Raw genomic sequence first — 18,627 nt, 5'->3', positions numbered from 1 at the left:
TAGTCTTCATCGTAGCTTTCGTCTACTGATGTTAGAGCATTGAGGTGCTAGCTGATTCCTGGACATCGGTCTCTGTTGGCCACACATAATTACCCCTCTTCTTGGCCCCTTCCATCAACTGAGTGCTCGCTTTGCTCGCCCGTGTGTGTCTGGTTCCAGCAGCCCACTTCTCATCAGTATGTCCTGGTCGCCCATCTTCTCATGTGGACATTGTTAATCTGGGCAACATCCAAGCCAATATTGGATTAACTACAACACTCTGTCCTGTTCTGTCAGTTTTCACTTTCTGGTGTCAGAAAATAACTGACAGACTAAATAAAGTTCTTTGGCAGAAATCTGTTGGCTGTTCTCGCTGCAAAATTTAGGACTCAAAAGGGAGTGTTGCTGACACTGTCGCTATAAATCTGTATTACCAAATGCCTTTAAAAAACTTAGATCAGATGGCATTCTAATATGTTTGCATCATCCCAACAGCAAACAAAGGGTTATACAGTGTGCCAGAGACCTTAATGTAATTCAGAGCTGCTGGTGGATTGAACCTGTGGTCATCGGTCAAACCAACAAACCACTCTTGTGATTCAGTTCCCAGACCTGAGGCTTTTTTCAGCCTCTTCTAGGAAACAACATGCTTTTAAATGCATTTTACATAAAACGGAAAATGTATAAAATGTTCTCCAACAATCAATAAGATTAAATAAAGAAAACACATTTAGTTTTAGTTAGATTTCAGAGGATAGAATATCAATTGGTTTGTTGACATCTTTTTATTCTGGATGACTTCTTCTAATGATCACTACTCCTATGCCCTCTGTGTTGTACAGTTATAATACACTGACCTGAAAGTCAGTGGACCTGAAAATGTCCTGGAGAGGTCAAGGTTTCCACTGCACTAATGCTCCCATTCGTAGTAAACTGTATCATCCTGAAGCAAATAGAAATACACTGGATATACAGTCTTGTATAATATTTCCAAAACATATCAAAAGTATCTTGCCGTTTTTTTCCCTTCTTGGGACCTTCATTAGATCAGTTCAGGATATAACTCACTGTCCACAGACTAATGTACACATACAGACTGAATCCTGGAGTACAGCTGGTAACAATCAGCTTGGACCAGGACGTAATGAAGCTTTGACATAAGAGCTAATACTGTGTCTTACCGCAGACAGACAATCCTACCTGGCCCAGACAGTGAACCAACATTATCTATTCTGGATTTACGATGAACAAGACATAATTTGTTACCGTCTCATGAAAACACTGCATGCTCAAGAGGTCAGATTTTAAATCTGTTATGTCTGGTAATTAATAACACTGATAAATCACTGTCAAATTACCTGTAACATCTGGGTATGGTGACAAACAAATGAGATCATGGCTAAAATGATCTATGCTAGTGCTTGCTATTTGTCAGTATTAGGACCACGTTTCCCATAAATCCCCTTGTTATTTCCTGGGGGATGAGATGTTGCAATTTGTTCATTGTATAATCTCTTTTCTACTGCCAGAAAAACTCAAAGAGATCCAACAGGCATTTATGCTGCCTACAACACTGAGTTCAAAGACAAGAAGCCAGTCCCCTCAGAGGAGATTTCCTTGGATGGGCTCCGATTTAGTATAATCAGAATAAATAATGTGTATGTGTCATGTGTAAAAATAGACTACAACAGGCTTTTATTGTTTCTCGTTCAGTTCCCAGGGAGACACGAGTGTTTCCTGTAGGTTTCTTATATAGAGAGACAGATCTCAGAGCAGCCAAGATCCAGTCTGATAAGCCTGGATTGTTTGAAAAGCCTAAAAAGCGATTTTTAATTAGCTGTAACATGACTAATGCTTTAAAGCATGATTAATATCATCAGACTGGGCATAGATTATATATCGATTTTAAGGCTTTAAGTTCATATTTTTAATGTGTTTCTCTAACCTTTACTTTTGTCAGATCAAAGGACATCTTTGCAACAAGTTAAAATATGACACTGTTAGCTAGCTAATGCTAACATCTAACTACTAATATCCTCCCGCTGCTTACTGAAAATTGGTTGGTGGTCATTCCTGGTGGCCACCACTGAGGTTAAGAAACCGTCAACATTATACAGTTTACACATTTACTGTACATATGTTCTGCTAACCAAATGTAGTTCACGTGCAGCTCTATGAAACCAGAAGTTTTGCTAGTTTTCTGATCAGGAGCAGTCAAGACAGTCCCAAGAGGATTGGCAACTGAAATGTTTTCCACTTATGAATGATGTTTCTTATTTGAAATTGTTTGGAAATGGCCTTATAACCCTTTCCAGACTGATGGTCAAACACAATTGCTTCTGTAACACTGCTAATGTATTTCTTCCTTGGGACTGTTGATACAGTCCTGACCTTTCTGCTGCTAATAGTGCTTCTTGAAGCTGGTGGTTCTTTTCACAGGAGTGCTTAGAGTCCTGAGAAAACTTTTTTCCTCATAACTGTATAAAGTGCTCCATATAGGTAACAGCTTCCTTTGTTGGAAATGATTATTATATATTTTATTCCAAATATTTTTCAGGGTTTTTTTCCTTTTGTTGTAAATGGCCTGTATTTGTATAGCACTTTACACACCCATTCACACACTGGTGATGGCAAGCTACATTGTAGCCAGAGCCACCCTGGGGCGCACTGACAGAGGCGAGGCTGCCGAACACTGGCGCCACCGGGCCCTCTGACCACCACCAGCAGGCAACGGGTGAAGTTGCAACAACCGAGACTGTCCAAGCTGGGGCTCGAACCGCCAGCCTTCCGATTACAAGGCGAACGCCCAACTCTTGAGCCACGATCGCCCCTGTTGTGTTTTTGGAAAATACTGACAAATGTTGGATCACACATAGTGAGAAAATTATTTTGTTAAACACAAAATCTAAGCACGCGACACAACAAACAAACGTACATTGTTTGCTAGTTAGCTAGCATTTGCGTTGCCATCAGCTTCTTCTTCTGGCTAAAAGTAACTCGATGGTCACTTCCCATCTGCTCCATAGCTAAAATGTTAACCACTGAGACTGAGAAATGTACTCACCTTTTTTGATCATTATCAGTACACCACCTGCATTTTTGTAGTACTCACAAAACGAATGTGGAAGCACATGAATATCACAGTAGAGGTTTCTGCACAGGGGGACTGAGCTCAGATGTGACCACAAGAATTTTTGACAAATGCATTGTCAAACTACAGCACTTTATCTTACAGTGCAGATGTCTAGTGAGGAGGGATGAGTAGGTACACACATCTAACCAGCAGGGTTTATCATACTTAGCAAGGATTACACAGCATTGTCTGTTCTTTGGTATAGCTACAGCTCTCTAGTGTTAAAACCACATTTCTGCTTGCAGTATATGAAGAAAAATTCAACGCAGGCATTACTCTGAGTATTGTTCCTTTGTCTCCTGTTGTAAATGATGTGATGTATCGCCAGCACAAAAACCCAGGTGTGATCACTCAGTGGTCTGATGGCTTCTGCTGGGCTTCAGGAAAAGCTTGGGAGTTGAGAAAGATTAATTAGTTAAACTGGGGCAGACATCAGTCTTCTAACAAGTCCCTGTGCCGTCGCCGGGGATGGAGAGGGAGGGAGAGGAGGAGGAGCGAGATGAAGAAGTGTTGCTGAGGCAGAAAACACAGCAGCCGAAGTGAAGACCAGAGCAAAGTGTTTTTCCCTTTCCTGTTTCTTTGTCTGCCAGTAACTGTGCTGGCTTTTAGACTGGGGCGAATAAGAGTGCATGGAAGCGACAGAGGAAAGGAAGGGGGGAGGATCCGAAGCTGATCCTTCACTCTTATCTGGACAGTGAGGGCTGTCGGGTCAAGTGTAAAACCTTCCTGGTGCCACGCTAATGATGGGTCCCCCCCTTCCTCTGGGCTACAAGGTCAAGTCTCCCACCACACCCCGCTTCATCATCCATCAGCATAACCTTGCAGCTGTGACAGGATTTAAAAAATAATTTTATTGCTCTGGCCAGGATCCAGTTTGCATTCTTTGGCTATCTCTGCTCTCTGAGAAAACAGAGTAAAAGAAAAGAAAAATACCTCAGCACAAAGAAATGTTTGCTGAATCTGCATGTTCTTTTGTCGGTGAGTCACTGTTTTCTCACCCACTCTCACATTTGCTCAATGAAAAAAGCACAGCCTCGTCTTTTGTTCTCCACTGAGGTAATTAAAGGGTTCAGGGCGTTGCTCGAGGGGACATCAGAAATAAGTGTGATGAAAAGGTAAGCAGACGTTTAGCAGAGGATGTTGACATTAACTGGAAGTGGAAGAAGCAATAAGCAGCAAACGGCATTTTTGTTTCCCTGTATCAGCTCGTAGAGTTTGATCTTTATCTGTTCCAGTTGCAGGTAAACCAGACATGGGCAGAGCTAATGTCAAACCACATTTTATATATCAGGCTTCTTCTGCTTATCCACCAGTTCAGGGTTATGGGGAGGTTGGCGCTTATCCCAGCTGTCATGGGGCAAGAGGTAGGGTACATCCTGGGCAGGCTGGCAATTTATTGCAGGGCTAACACAGAGAGACAGACAACCATTCACACTCACATTCGTGCCTAAGATCAATTTAGGATCACAATGAAGAACCCCATGGATGTCTTTGGCCTCTGTGAGGAGGTCAGGCTACCTGGAAGGAGCTCCCACACACACAGAAAGGCCCCACACTGGTTTTTATATATTTTATATTATTTTTCTTTGCATGTTTTTGACATTTAATTTCAACACTGCATAGTGACTTCATAGTATAGTGGTTTCCCAGTTTGATCCCAGGAGGAGATACAAAGCTCTTTGGGGTTGTGTCAGGAAATGCATCTGGGAGCAGCTAAAAATAGCTTTAATTTCAATATTAAACAATGTGATAAAAAAGAAATTGGAGCAAATTATGCTGTATTTTCAGGCCAAAGCCTTATCTTTAGCAAGTAAGAAAAAACTAATGCCATTCAACCTGGTCAACCTGCTGCAGATTGTCTTTTCTCACACGGGAGACAGCAGGAAATTCATGACAAATAACATCTTTAAATAATTAAAAAACAAACATTCAGCTGTTTAGCTACTATGAAGTAGTTCCTACAAGTTTTCCATTAGGTGGTAGTACCTGGTACCAGGAACTTTTTTAGTACCTACTTCCAAGCAAACTGTTCAAGCCAAAAATGTGACGCCAACAGATTGCATGCCACTGATTGGCCAGGGAGTAAAATCACTGGATGAGTCATGAGAGCAGCTCCTTCACAAGAATCAAACCCGACAACTATGAAACCCGGCAACGACAGAAATGGCGACACACAGACCAACACCGTGCTGCAACATCTACCCTGAGTTTGAAAAAAGGCAGCAGGTTTACCATCACCTCTACATCTTCATTGGTTGTGTTGTGTTTGTTTGGCATATAAATGACGTCATGGGACTTTCGACCTTGCTATAACAATCCCCCCCTCACTGAAGTGGTACCTCTTGATTTGGTGCCACCATCTGACCACATTTACTTGGGTATATGTCACTCGAGCTTCTATTGCTGGGTTGCGATGATACATATTCTACACTGATGAAATAGCTGAAGTATCTTTTCTGGATTATGTTCCATTAAACGGTAGCGAGGTGGAGCCGTAGTTGGTATCCCGGTCACTTTGGGCCTTTCTGTGTGGAGTTGTTCTCCCTCTGCCTGTTTAGGTTTCCGCTGGATTACCACCAGCTTCTCGTCACAATCCAAAGCCACAAACGGTGACAAACGGACATATAGTCCACAGTGTACCCTGACTCTTACAGGAAGAATGATGAAAGTGCAGTGAAGAACTGTGGCACAAAGAAATCTACCTACATCCTCTATAAAATAACCTCATTCCTTAGTCTCTGGTGGAGTATGAGACACAATCTTGGTGAGGCCTTCCTCTCACACCCATTACTAAAACAAGTATTTTCTACATTAAGCTGCAGAGGAGTTGAGAAGTGACATCTGTTAAGCCTTAGAGCTCAAAGGCCAAAAATAAAGTTACTGGAGCTGGGCCCCCTTTGCTGCATTTACAGAAATCAGCTGGAAGACAAATGGCGAGATTCCTACTCAACAGGATGCCATGAAAGACCCTGCACACATACAACCGTACACACAAGGCTATACTCAGATGCACCTCTGTTGTATATGCAAGCACGTTACACACAGATGTATGCACACAGCGCGGGCAGAAAGCCTCATTACATGGTTGGATTAAACAAACATTTTGCTGGAGAAAACATCAAGGCATCGATTTTTATCTCTGGCTGGAAAATAGCTGACATAACCTCAAAGGAAGAGCTGATCCTCAATCAGTTCTTTAGACTAAATCTCTTTGCTCTCAGGATATTTAATGGCAATCTTATCTTCGACTATATATGACATTGTTTCAGTCACTTCACATTTTCTCTGATTTCTATCATTTTGAATTGTCAGCGAGGGAATCGCTAAGTATGTATAGCAAGCAGCATCTCAGCGCTCTGACAAAGACAGATTTCCTCTATTCTCCCTCCCTGTCGCATTCCACACAGAGCTTGGGCTTCGTGACTAATCGGCTGCTAAATCATCTGAAATTCAGTGACGTTCGATGCGCTGCCTGCTCATCAGGCCGCTCATACCTCAAGCAGCGGCAGAATAACAAAGCGGTTAGTTAAGTCACAGAAGGGCTTCCCTGCTGAAATGATACCGAGTCTTTGTCTGAATAGGAGCATCAGATAAATCCCTGCGCAGTCGGAGCGAAACCGTCTCAGACGTTGACGAGGACTCAAAGTGAAATCAAAGCCTGATTTCAATATGCAACGCGATTCAGCAATCCGAGTCTGCCAAGTTAAGCAATCGCAGATGAATCTGAGGTTTTGCTTTTAGAGAACATCCTACCTTGCACGCAAACGACTGCCAGGATGTTCTCATTACATTACTACAGCCCTCTTCTACATGTTGCCCTTTCAAATTAATTCTTACAACAATGGGAGGACAACAAAAAGAAAAGGCTGCTTTCAAGAAGCAACCAGTTTTACATGTCAAAGTCAGTCTTACTATTCCTCTTTGGAAAAGTAGTATCTCTGAAGGTGGAACTTTCTAAAGTCTGAGACAATTATTAAAGGCTTGACACATGAGCACTTACTGTAAAATAGCAAACACCTCACAACGAAATCACTTCAGCTAATTTCGATTAACTCTAAACATCAAAGTTACGTTCTTGATCAAAAGTGGCGTGCCTTAACAGTCCTGACCTCTGAGGGAGCAGAGAGCCAAGGGCCCACTGTAGCTTAAATTCTTGCAGCATGAACAGTTTGAAAACAGTTGTGTCTGTGAGCCATTTGCAATCTTGTACCAACAGCAGCAGCCAAGGGAAAGCTGTTCAAAAGGCTGTAGCTCCAGAAACAGAGGGACTGCTGGATCACCCGAGGTTTCTCCCAATGCAATACCAGGCCTAAGCTGACCTGCTGCAGGCATGTGTAACGAGGGGAAACCTCCAGAGCTTGAAAAGGAAGCCAACGTGCAAGTGACAAAAAGTGCACTTTATCTAGGTGCCATCTCAGATCAAAGCTCAAAAAGGAGGCAAATCCCTATAGAACTCCATGTTATAGTGTGCTGCTTTACTGCATTATAACTTAATGTCTTACTGTGTGCAGGAACATTAGGAGTAGCTGGGCTCAGCTGGTAGAACAAAAGAGTGTAGAAAGGAGTAACTAGTCCATTTACCTCACCATGTTACAGACTATCAAAGAATTTGGTGCTTCAGTTTTCGTGATGAAATTGCTTTTTTATTTAGCCTGTTACTTGGTAACAGGCTAAATAAATAACATTGGCATTACACCCACACAGTTTATAGCTGCAGGCTAACCTAGCTAGCTAGATGATGCATTAGCACGCTACCGTTTTACCCATATCAGGTAACTTCTGGATTTAAAAAGAACACTGGAGTTTGAAAATGAGGAGTCTAAAACCAATGGGTGACTTCACATAATCTTCTTGTTTTCCTTTGTTTTTCTTTGTTTTTCTTTTTTTCCTTCTTTTTTGTGGATAAAATGTTAGCTAATGCATCGTAGCGCCCTAATTTTAATCAGCTTGAAAAACAAAGAAAAAACAATTAATAAAGAATTAATAGCAAGCAATTATAATGAAATAAATGAGAATAAAATAAGCAGCTAAAAAGGGAAATAAAGATGCAGGAAAATCTTCAAACAGTGCAGTTACTTTTCTTTTACTACTTACTTTTAGCCCACTTATGTCTGGGAAGAAAAACAAAAAACCCACCTAAAAAAATTGCAAATACATTTTTAATTGCAAATTGTAAAAAATTTTTTAAATGCCAGATGTAACGAATATAGTGCAAAACTCACAAATCCAAATCAATATTTAATTTTTTTCATTTATCATAAGGTTCATTAAATGTTCCTTTTTTAAAAAAAAAAAAAGGTTTTCTGGCAATGATTTCATGACTCAGGCTTCAAAGGGTTAAGCACACCGTAAAACGATGTCATCATCCACTGTGATCACTGCAGACAAACACAACAAAGATGTGCTGTTTGACCGAAACAGGCTTACTGACTGTGTCACCATGGCAATGTTGACTTTGTTGAGATTGGAGATGGCTGGTAGAGGCTGTTACAGAACAAAATACACAAAAAGAAAAAGAAAAAAAAAGATTTACCCTGTAGCAAATAAAACCCACCTCCCTTCAAACACACCCCTGTGTTATAAATATTCCCTTTTACAAATGACTTCATCTTCACATCTGCTGTCTTTCAGGATGGCTTGATGCATGTACACCTCCAGACAAATCCCCTCTAGTCCTGCATTAGGTTGAGGTGCCACGTTTCCCAAAAAAAACACCAAGAAAAAAAAAAAGAAAAGGGGGGGGGGGGTAAAAATCTGAATTATAAATAAAAGGTAATGATGCTATTATCATGCTCTCTTGCTATCCTGAGCGCCACTCGTCACCTTTCTATTTGAATAATGATTTATAATCATATTAGTTCTCTCCGGAGCCCTGCTCTGGAAAAGTAAAAAGCTATTATCCAGTTGTCAGCTTCCAGGAGACGCAGAGGGAGATGGAGCGATGATGCTGACACATGCACATACTGTAGCTACACACACTCGTGTACAGACACACTTGTGCAAGTAGGAGCTCACGCATGCTCAAAATGTGCATATTTGCACTTGTGGGGTTGTTTTTCCAATCAGAGTCAACACACATTCTTCCACAAACACACACAAAAAAGCTTTTTTCACAATCAGCAGGTGAAGAAAAACCCGGTTTGCTGTGTTTGTTCGACCCTGCTGGGTTTGTGGGGTAGGTGCTTGTCAATCACAGAAGAGGATGGGATAATGTCAAGCGTAGAAAGCAAGAACAAATTTTGTTTTTGAACTCAGTGACGCTCAGATGCGGTTTCAAATCTGTGTTTCTGGGAGAGGAACTACTAATAAAACTGATAAATGCACACATGATTGGCCCCTGTAGTTTCCCTCTACTAATACCATTGAGCAAGAGTACAATGCTCTCTGAAAGAGAGCGCTGGCTGGACCAGTGCAACCCAGTATCAGTGTGATGCAGCGCAGCTTAGTACATTTAATCCAGCACTTTACTGAAGTACGATTTTAATGTTTTAACTTTTGTACTTCTACTCCCCCATATTTGGAATTAAAATATTTTTATGCCACTAACATTTATTTTAATTTTTTGGTTGTTTGTTATTTTATAGGTTGTAAACATAGACTGTATATAAAAGATGGCTGTAGCCACTTTAACTTCAGTTCTGCTCTCAAAATCTTGAAGACATTTCAAGTGAAACTAGTTTTCTGGAGCTGTTTTGGGGTGTTAAGTTATCAAGCTTGGTTAGCACACAGTGCTAATTAATAACGGACTAATAAAATAATAATAAAATATCAGAATTTCACTTTAACTCAAACTCAAAGCAAAGACTCTGAAACCAAAACCTGGAGAAGTTCAAAACAGAGTGTCAGATTGACCCCCACCCTGGTAGAGGTATCATCTAAAACAAACAAACAAACAAAAACAACCTGCTATATAATCAGCACAGAAAAGCTGCAGACAAACCAGACATCTCACAATCCTACTGTGATACATGCTGAGACATGCAGTATATATATAGATATAGATAGTGTGCAGTAGAGAAAATAAGATATAAGGCATCACTGATAAATGCTGCCAGCAGCTCGGCCTAATCCTCTGAAATACATTCAGAGGAAACCTGATGGCTGGGTGATATGAGGTGTGAGCTTGGAAACAGAAATGTGTTCACATTAAGCATTAAAAGCTACCTTTGGCTGCAGTGCCTAGAAGGATGTTTGTCATTAACGCTTTTAGTGTTTCAAACTGACATGTCAGATATTCTGCTTGCGATACTGCTCTCACCTGCAGGCGTCTGCCTTTTCGTAAAGTGTTGCTGCACATTTATAAAGTTACAGTGTGAACAGCTTTCAGTATTCTATGCTGTGATGTTGAACTGCATTTTTATGATGGCAGCAGGAATGTAGCTATGTGGGGCTGGAACAGATTCCAGCAGACTTGTAAAACTGCAGATGCCATGGTTAACCAAGACTTCTACCTAACCCAACCTCATATCAAGTTGTTTTAATTACTTATGAAAGCTGGATGACCAGCAGGGTAACATAGAAGCTTAAAGAGGCTCTAAATGAGGCCACTGAGAGATCCTCCTGCTATTGAGATTATGTGTTTTTTGAATAGTCTGAATTAAATAACTATAAATAAACCTTAAAAACAAGAGCCAAGCAGTGGTTGTGCAGGGATCAATGACGTGACGGGGGTGTGGAAGCCTCCTTGATCGTATCATACAACTTTACTAGCTTTTAAAAAGTCTTGACAGGTATTGCCATAAATTAATACACCAAATATAGAAGAACGGGAGTTTATAGTTACATAAATATGAATATGGGTATTTTGTAAACATACCATATGCAAAAATTCCAATAGATCAAAGAAGCAAATGAATAAAAGAAAGGAAATCCGATTATTAAAAGCAAAATGCAGCCCAAATTGTTATGCATATATTTTTGTTACAACCAAGGTCTGCAGAAGAGCATCTCTGAATACACAACATGTCAAACCCTGAAACAACAGCAGCAGAAGACCACACCATCAACTAAGAATAAGAACGTAAGGCTACAGTTCACACTGGCTCACCAAACTGGCCAACAGAAGATTATAAAAACATAAAAACATCTGATGAGTCTCAATTTCGGCTTTGTGGCAGGTTCAGAATTGGTCTGGCAAGATGTATCTAATAAAGTCTAACATGCAGCACTGATAAACATGCTGATCAAACCATTATATCTTCATTAAAAAATGTAGTGTTTGCAATATGTGACCTGGTCCCCTGCCCAGGCCTCTGTCCTGTCTTCCTGCTTCATGTTTGTCAAGCTTGCATCAAATATCAGCCTAATATCAGTACTGACCAACATCGGCCCAACTGCATTTTTAATTTACAGCGTCATTCTGCCCTGTTTATCTACTGGATCCCATCCGTTATCCCATTCGAAAATATGATAGCAAGAAAAACAGAAGTGGTAACTTGATTCTCATGTGACTATAATTTCAGTCAGTTGCAAAGGTGACCAACAGGGGACAGACAGAGGTGGTTTTGTAATTCCACACCACCTGACACGGATTCCTGTCCACAGGTTGATAAGGTTGCTAAATAGGTAGCATCCATAAAAACGTCAGACTCAGATGGTTTTGGTTCTAGAGTGAGGTGAACGATCAGGGACACTGCTGGATGGGACGGAGTGAGATTTCTTTAAAGTCTATTTCAGGGAATGAGATATGAGACAGAGACACACATAAAACCACACATACGCACAACCTCTCCCTCTCTCTCCATCCACCTACCAATCTCCTGCACACACACAAGCTGCTTACCGACATCTAATCTGGTGAGATTTACATTTCGCAGGCGTCGGCGGCAGGGCGTCGTGTTTGCCGAGCGTGATCTTCCATGTCCAGAACGTTATTATCTCTTCGAGGAATTTAATATGGAGCCGGCAATTCAGACAGGTGCTGGCTTCAAAATGCAGAGAAGCTGGTCAAAATGCTCTATACATAAACACCATGTACCATTTGGTGTATTTGGTGCTTCCAGAGCACCAGTCAGCTGTGAACATGCTGTCGCTCTGACCTCTCTGCACCTTTCCCGCCTAATTCATCAGGAGTTGTTCAGGGATAATTTCTCAACAGGATCCCGGTGGCCGTTGACACAAAGAGAAGGGCAGCCAGCAGTAATTACACCATGCAAATGTCATTTAGGCCTTTTAATAGAGCCAGTGTTGTATCACTTCAATTGGTTCGGCCTTTATCATCCAGCACACACGCACATCTGTGGAGCCCAGAGGATGAGAGGAGCCGGGAGTCATCTGTTGTTCATTCATGTGGATATGTCCTCCCTTTGCTTCCTTTTTCATTCTCTCTTCCATGTTTGCTTTTTCCCTTTATTTTCTCCTAATTCACCAAGTCAATTTCTCCCTCTCCTTTTTGTTCGCCCTCTTATCGTTCAAAGACACATATGCATGTCCATTCAAACCTCATGCCTTTTTCTCTCGTTTGCTTTTTCGATCACTTAAAAAACAGAGAAGTCAAAAACAGTCTGGACGTGGGAGAAATTCAACATTTGATCAGACGTCTTCCCACCGACAAGACCCGGACTCCATCAGCGGGGACAGGAAAGAAGCTCTCGACAGCATTCCCCAAACTACTCTCTTAGTCACGCACTCAGTCCAGCTGAGGAAGAGAATCGCCTCCTTTGTCCTGCTTGTATCATGTAGCCACGTATTCATAAAACAAAAATATATTCATATTTAGTAAATGAGAAGGCGTCTCTTAGATCTGCCTGTTTTTAATGAGCTGAAGGAGCATCTGATGGATGCATTTCAATGCTAAAAACAAGGAAAAATGTGAAGAAAGAATCAGACTATTTATGTTCTATAAAATCCTCAAAATATGACGCTCATTCAGAAAACACAGAAGAACTGGAATGTGCAGTTCTGCACTTAATGCATCTCAAAAGTTTAACAAAACCGAATGACAAAAATGTAATTTCTTCGATCACTTCGCCCTTCAACCCTTTGGGGTCTAAGTAGTCGTTGGTGACAACCCCAACACTAATTGTTCTCCCAACTCTTGGCAATCAGGGAACAAAAATACTAATTTTAACTGACTAGTCACATTTTTTTCCCAAAACAGTTAACTTGTCCCTGTCCAAAGTAGGGTAGGGTTACCATCACGGAGACTTAAATGTCAGGTTAGCAGAACGAGACATCCAACAGAATCCAGCCCAGGGAGGGGCAGCGAGCTCCACTGGTATAACATGATACTATAAGGTCTTTCATACAGATTGGATCCAGTTGTACTGGCAGCTGAAACTGGGTGTGTGGACATCCAGTCTGTGGATTGTTTAATGTGTTTTAGATGCATTACTTTCACTAATTTTATGATGCAAATACTTCTTTGCAGGGCCAGTGATTGGAACGATTGGTGTTAACATCTTTGGATGTAGGTCAGTGTATGGGGAATATTTCTGCTGTTTAATGGCCATTGTATTTTGTTAGCAAGCAAAAATGTGGCTTAGAAATAAACAAATGAAATACTTCATATTTGGAGCTTTAAATAACAGAGAGCAAACTGTCTTTTGTGGTTAAGATTCTCCTGAGAAATGTGCAAAAGTTAGTGGTGTTAGTAATTCACTGATCAGCCGTATAATATTGCAGACACCTGCCTAATACTGCGTTGGTCCCCCTTTGGCTGCCAAGCCAGCCCTGACCCATCGAGGCATGGACTCCACTAGACCCTAAACTGGGAATCGGCACAAGGATGTCCTGCAAGTTGGGAGGTGGGGCCTTCACGGATCGACTTGTTTGTCCAGCCCATCTGACAGATGCTTAACTGGATTGAGATCAGAGGAATTTGGAGGCCAAGCCAACACCTCAAACTCATTGTTGTACTCCTCAAACCATTCCTGAACTATTTTTGCTTTTTGCCAGGGCGCATCATCCTGCTGAATAAGGCCAAGGCCTCTACATGTCAAAGTAACATCCAAATGGCAGGACCCAAGGTTCCCCAGCAGAACATGACCCGAAGCATCACACTGCCTCCATCCTGGTGCACGGTGCTCCTCAGCTAAGCAACACACACACCCGGCCACCCATGACTCATCAGACCAGGTCACCTTCTACCATTGCTCCATGCTCCAGTTGTGATGCTCACACGAACATTGTTGGGAATTTCGGTGATGGACAGGGGTCAGCAAGGGCACGCTGACTGGTCTGCAGCTATTCAGCCCCAAATGCAACAAACTGTGATGATCTGTGTATTTTCACACCTTCCTATCAGAACTAGCATTTCATTTTTCAGATTTAAGCTACAGTAGCTTGGCTGTTCGATTTGATCAAAATTGATATTGTCTTTGTGACTGACTGTTCTTCAAATCAGGTACATTTCTCTGAAACATATCTAAGGAGGAAAAGAATGAATTAATCTCGTCCTTTTTTTGCTAAGAAAGAAAATGAGTCCTGCTGGCACAACTGATCAGCTCTCTTCATTCAGAACTTTGCACATGAGGAAATAACTTTAAATTCAACTATGGATCAAATGAAGAGACACTAGGATAAACCATTGAACTCATAATGGATGAACTTTAAGTAAGTCCAGTGATTTCACTACAGGAAATAATGTAAATAAATAAAAAAACACAACTAAAAGGCACTTATCATGCATAATGTGTTTTTTTTTCCTTTTCCATTCATATTTTTTCCATATTTAAGATAGCTTGCGCATGTTCCAGAGCGCTCCAAAGACTCATCCACATTATATCCATATTAGAGTCTGCAGTCGCCAAGCAGCTACTCTCCATCTACCCATCCGCTGCTGAGTCTCCCCCACCTTGGTGAGTGTGTGGGTGTGTCTTGGGGTGAAGCTTCCACTGAGACAGGTACTGTTGGCCAGCTGGTTAGAACAGGTGTACAGACGGCGTTCCCATCGGACTGAACTGTGCACTTGGCTGTGGACCAGACACTGACGGGTAAAGCCTCTTCCCCCTTCGCTCCCCCTCGTCTTTTTTTTCCAGTGTCTGTCTCTCTTAGTTTACCTGTCTCCCTGTATTCACTATTCGCCTGTTCCCATTCTCCTTCCCATTCAGCACTGGAGCGTCTAGTCTTCACGGATACCTTCATCCTTTCCCCAGCGGCCGCTTTTTTGTTTTGGTTGGTCGGCACCGATGGCACACACACAAATAGAAACACAGCCATGCATGACCAGACAAACAGTGTTCAGTGGAGGAGACTGATGGGAGAGTAACTGCGCATGAAGAAAACCTCAGTGCAAGCAGACAGACAAATGAGTGGTCTGAGGTATATTCTGATATTTTTTTAGGTCACGGAAAACAAAGAAAATGAAAGTCTGTTGTCTACACTGTAAAAAAAAAAGCAAAAAACAAAAAAGCCTGAGGTGCCATAAAAACTAAAGTATGCAACACCTCTGGTTGTTATTATTGTTGCTGTTAGGCACCCCAATTTAAATAATAAAGTTTACAGCAGTCCATTAAGAACAAAAAGAGAGATCTAAGTCTTTTTTATAGAGATTATATTACAGTAGGTGTCATAGTGTGTAGAGACCATACTCTCTTCCCATTGGCTGACAGGCTTGGGCCTGCAAGGTTATGATCAGTAAGTAAAACAGTGTTGATAAAATTCATTCATGCATGCATTAGACGTGTGTCCGATGAGTAAATACACAATGGGCTTTGTTGCAGCATGCCTCCACCACTGTCTGAACTGTAGAGTAGGTGTACACAGAGCCGCTTTAAGCACACCAACCAGTATGTTCCTTTACAGCTGTGCAGAATAAACAAAGACAGCATCCAGTCATCTACTTGGCACATGTTCATCGTAAAACCAAATCAGAGCATCAACTCCTTTAGAGGTCAAATAGTAACCTCATCTTTCGTGCAAGTCTTCCCTAGATGAACTCTCGTTTTCTTTTGAAGCACTTCCTCGGGTCGCGGGATCACAGATGAGGTCATATCCTGTCTTTTTGGATCAGACCTGAGGGACTGACTGCAGATGTTGGGGCTGAGAGGTCGACTTTGTCATGAAAAAAGATAGCGATGGCATCCTCCCCAACTTTTTTTGGTCTTAATTTCTCAGAGTTTTGGACGAGGTTAAATTCTTCTTTGTACATTTGGTCTTTTCTCATGGGACACATCAACAAAGTGACTAAAATACACTGAGATACCCTTCATATTCAACCATGTAATGAAAATGTCATATGCACAAGTACAATACAGGGAGATGTTATGATGTTATGGAGAGTTCAGCAGACACATTTTTCTTAATTTGTCCACCTTAAGTTGTCCAAAATTAACGTTGCTTAATCACTGGTTAAGCTAACATTACATTATTCTGATTTTAGTTTTCTTTTTTGATATTACATTCTTTAATGCAAGATGTTAAATATTAATTAATTTGGATTATTGAAATTGGTGTTATTAGATTAAAGTCTGGGCCACTGCAATACCTTCATTTTGTTTTATTTTTTAGCTTTTCACAGGTGGACTAGCTGGTAAGAGTCAGATCATTGTCTTGCTGCATAACGCAAGCGCTCTTGGGCGTCAAGTCATGAACTGGTGGCCAGACATTCTCCTTTAGGCAAGTCGTCCAGGTCCTGAAACTTTCCAGAAACTTTTGTCTCGGCAGTCCACAGAATACTTTCCGAAAACTCTTTGGAACCATTGAGATCTTATTTAGTAAATGTGTGATGGGCCTTGTCATCTTGGGACCCTCTCATGGATGCCATTTTTGATCAGTTGAATCGTGCACTCTGACCTCAACTGAGGCCTGCTGTTCTTTAGATACTGTTCCGGTGTCTTGTGATCTCCTGGATGAGTCGTTGATGCACTCTTGGAGTAATTTTGGTAGGCCGGCCAGTCCTGGGAGGTTCACCACTGCTCCAACTTTTCTGCAGTTGTATAATGATGCTCTCCGTGGCTCACTGGAGTCCCAAACCCTTACAAATGGCTCTGTAAACCCAAAATGTCAATGATTTTGTTTCTCAGGTGCTTCTTTAGATTGTGGTGTGATGTGTTGCTTTTTGAGATCTCTATGCCTAATTCACTTTTTCAGAAACATACAGTTTAAGTGATTTCGTGATTCAACTCAGGCCTGGGACTGGCTAGTGAAATTTAACTTATAATAATTACTTTTTCACAAAGGTTTAGCTAGGTTTGGATTTGGTAGGTTTGTAGCGTTTGTCCGTTAATAGATGAGATCATCATTTAAAAACTGCACTTTGTAGTTGTATGGCTTATCTTTGACTCATTAAAAATGTAGCGGATGATCTGAAACATGTAAATCTGACAAATACATAAAAAATAAGACATTTTTTACAGCACTCTACACTGATTGAAATAAATATAACTTTTGTACCTAAAAAAAATAAAATAAAACAAATATCCAATTCTAGTCTTTGCAAAAGCAATTATATTTTATTATCGTATATTAAATTTTTTTGTAATTTGTAATAATATTTAGAAGTGAAATCAAAAACTAAACTGAAAGCCCTTGAATGAAATAGATAGACACAGACATAAATCTGTAATTCCCAGTCCAGCTCCAGCTCCAACTGCAGCCTCGGCGAGCTCATTATCAACAGCACATCTGCACTTGCTGAAGTCTAAGATGGAGGAACTGGATTACATCCAGCTGACGAATGATATCTTCTTTGGAGAAGAGCTGAGTGGTTTGGACAGCAGTAGGCAATTGCCCACTAGTACATTTATTGTGAATAAAAAAATTAAAATTGAAATACTGGATTACACATCAATAAGGAATACATTTCATTACAGGAGATGCTTTACCTTACAATGTAAAGTGCATTGAGGAGACTGTTGTTGGCGCTAGGTAAATAAAACTGAATTAGTTGACAAGTGGACCTCATTCTCATGTTATCACATGCAACCCATCTATGTCTTTGTACAAAGATCTTTTTATTAGTAGCAGACAGGTCGTCATTTTTTCTTCATGTTGTCGTAATGTGGCTGCTTTTATTTGTATGCCTCTGTTAGAGTATGTCAGCGGGCCAGTTCCTCCTCAAAGTTGAACGCTGACACTGCGGCTGCAGCTAAGATGCAGGACCCTGCTTATAATCGCACTCTGGCTATAAGCAGCAACAATACAACAAAGTAATGAATAACCAGACATTTTAAAACACGGTCGCAGCCTCTGTAAGTATAATACCTGGCTGGGCTTGGGCAATAATACTGGTGGAACTGCTAATAGAGCATTATGGGAGCCCAGGGACCAATACTGACAGGTGATTTATGTTGCCTGTGACGACTTCGGCCCTCAAACCAAACCCTGATAAAAGAAGAGCTAGATTGGAACAAGCAGGATGATGAATAGACTACACGATCCAGAGACCCGTCTCATTAGAGAGAGGAAAAGAGAGAGACGGAGCTCTGGCCATTTAGCTAATGTAGCGAGTCATTGTATGTGCGTGTGTGTGTCTGAGAGTGTGTGTGTGCTGTGGGAGCTGAGCAGCGGCAGCTTGTTCTTTCCGCAGCAGTAGCAGATTGGAAATTAATGACACACTAAATATATGGCGAGGC

Source organism: Oreochromis niloticus, linkage group LG23 (assembly GCF_001858045.2).
Source record: "Oreochromis niloticus isolate F11D_XX linkage group LG23, O_niloticus_UMD_NMBU, whole genome shotgun sequence".
NCBI classification, from domain to species: Eukaryota; Metazoa; Chordata; class Actinopteri; order Cichliformes; family Cichlidae; genus Oreochromis; species Oreochromis niloticus.
The sequence above is the reverse complement of the archived record's forward strand: the minus strand, read 5'-3'. Positions refer to the sequence as shown.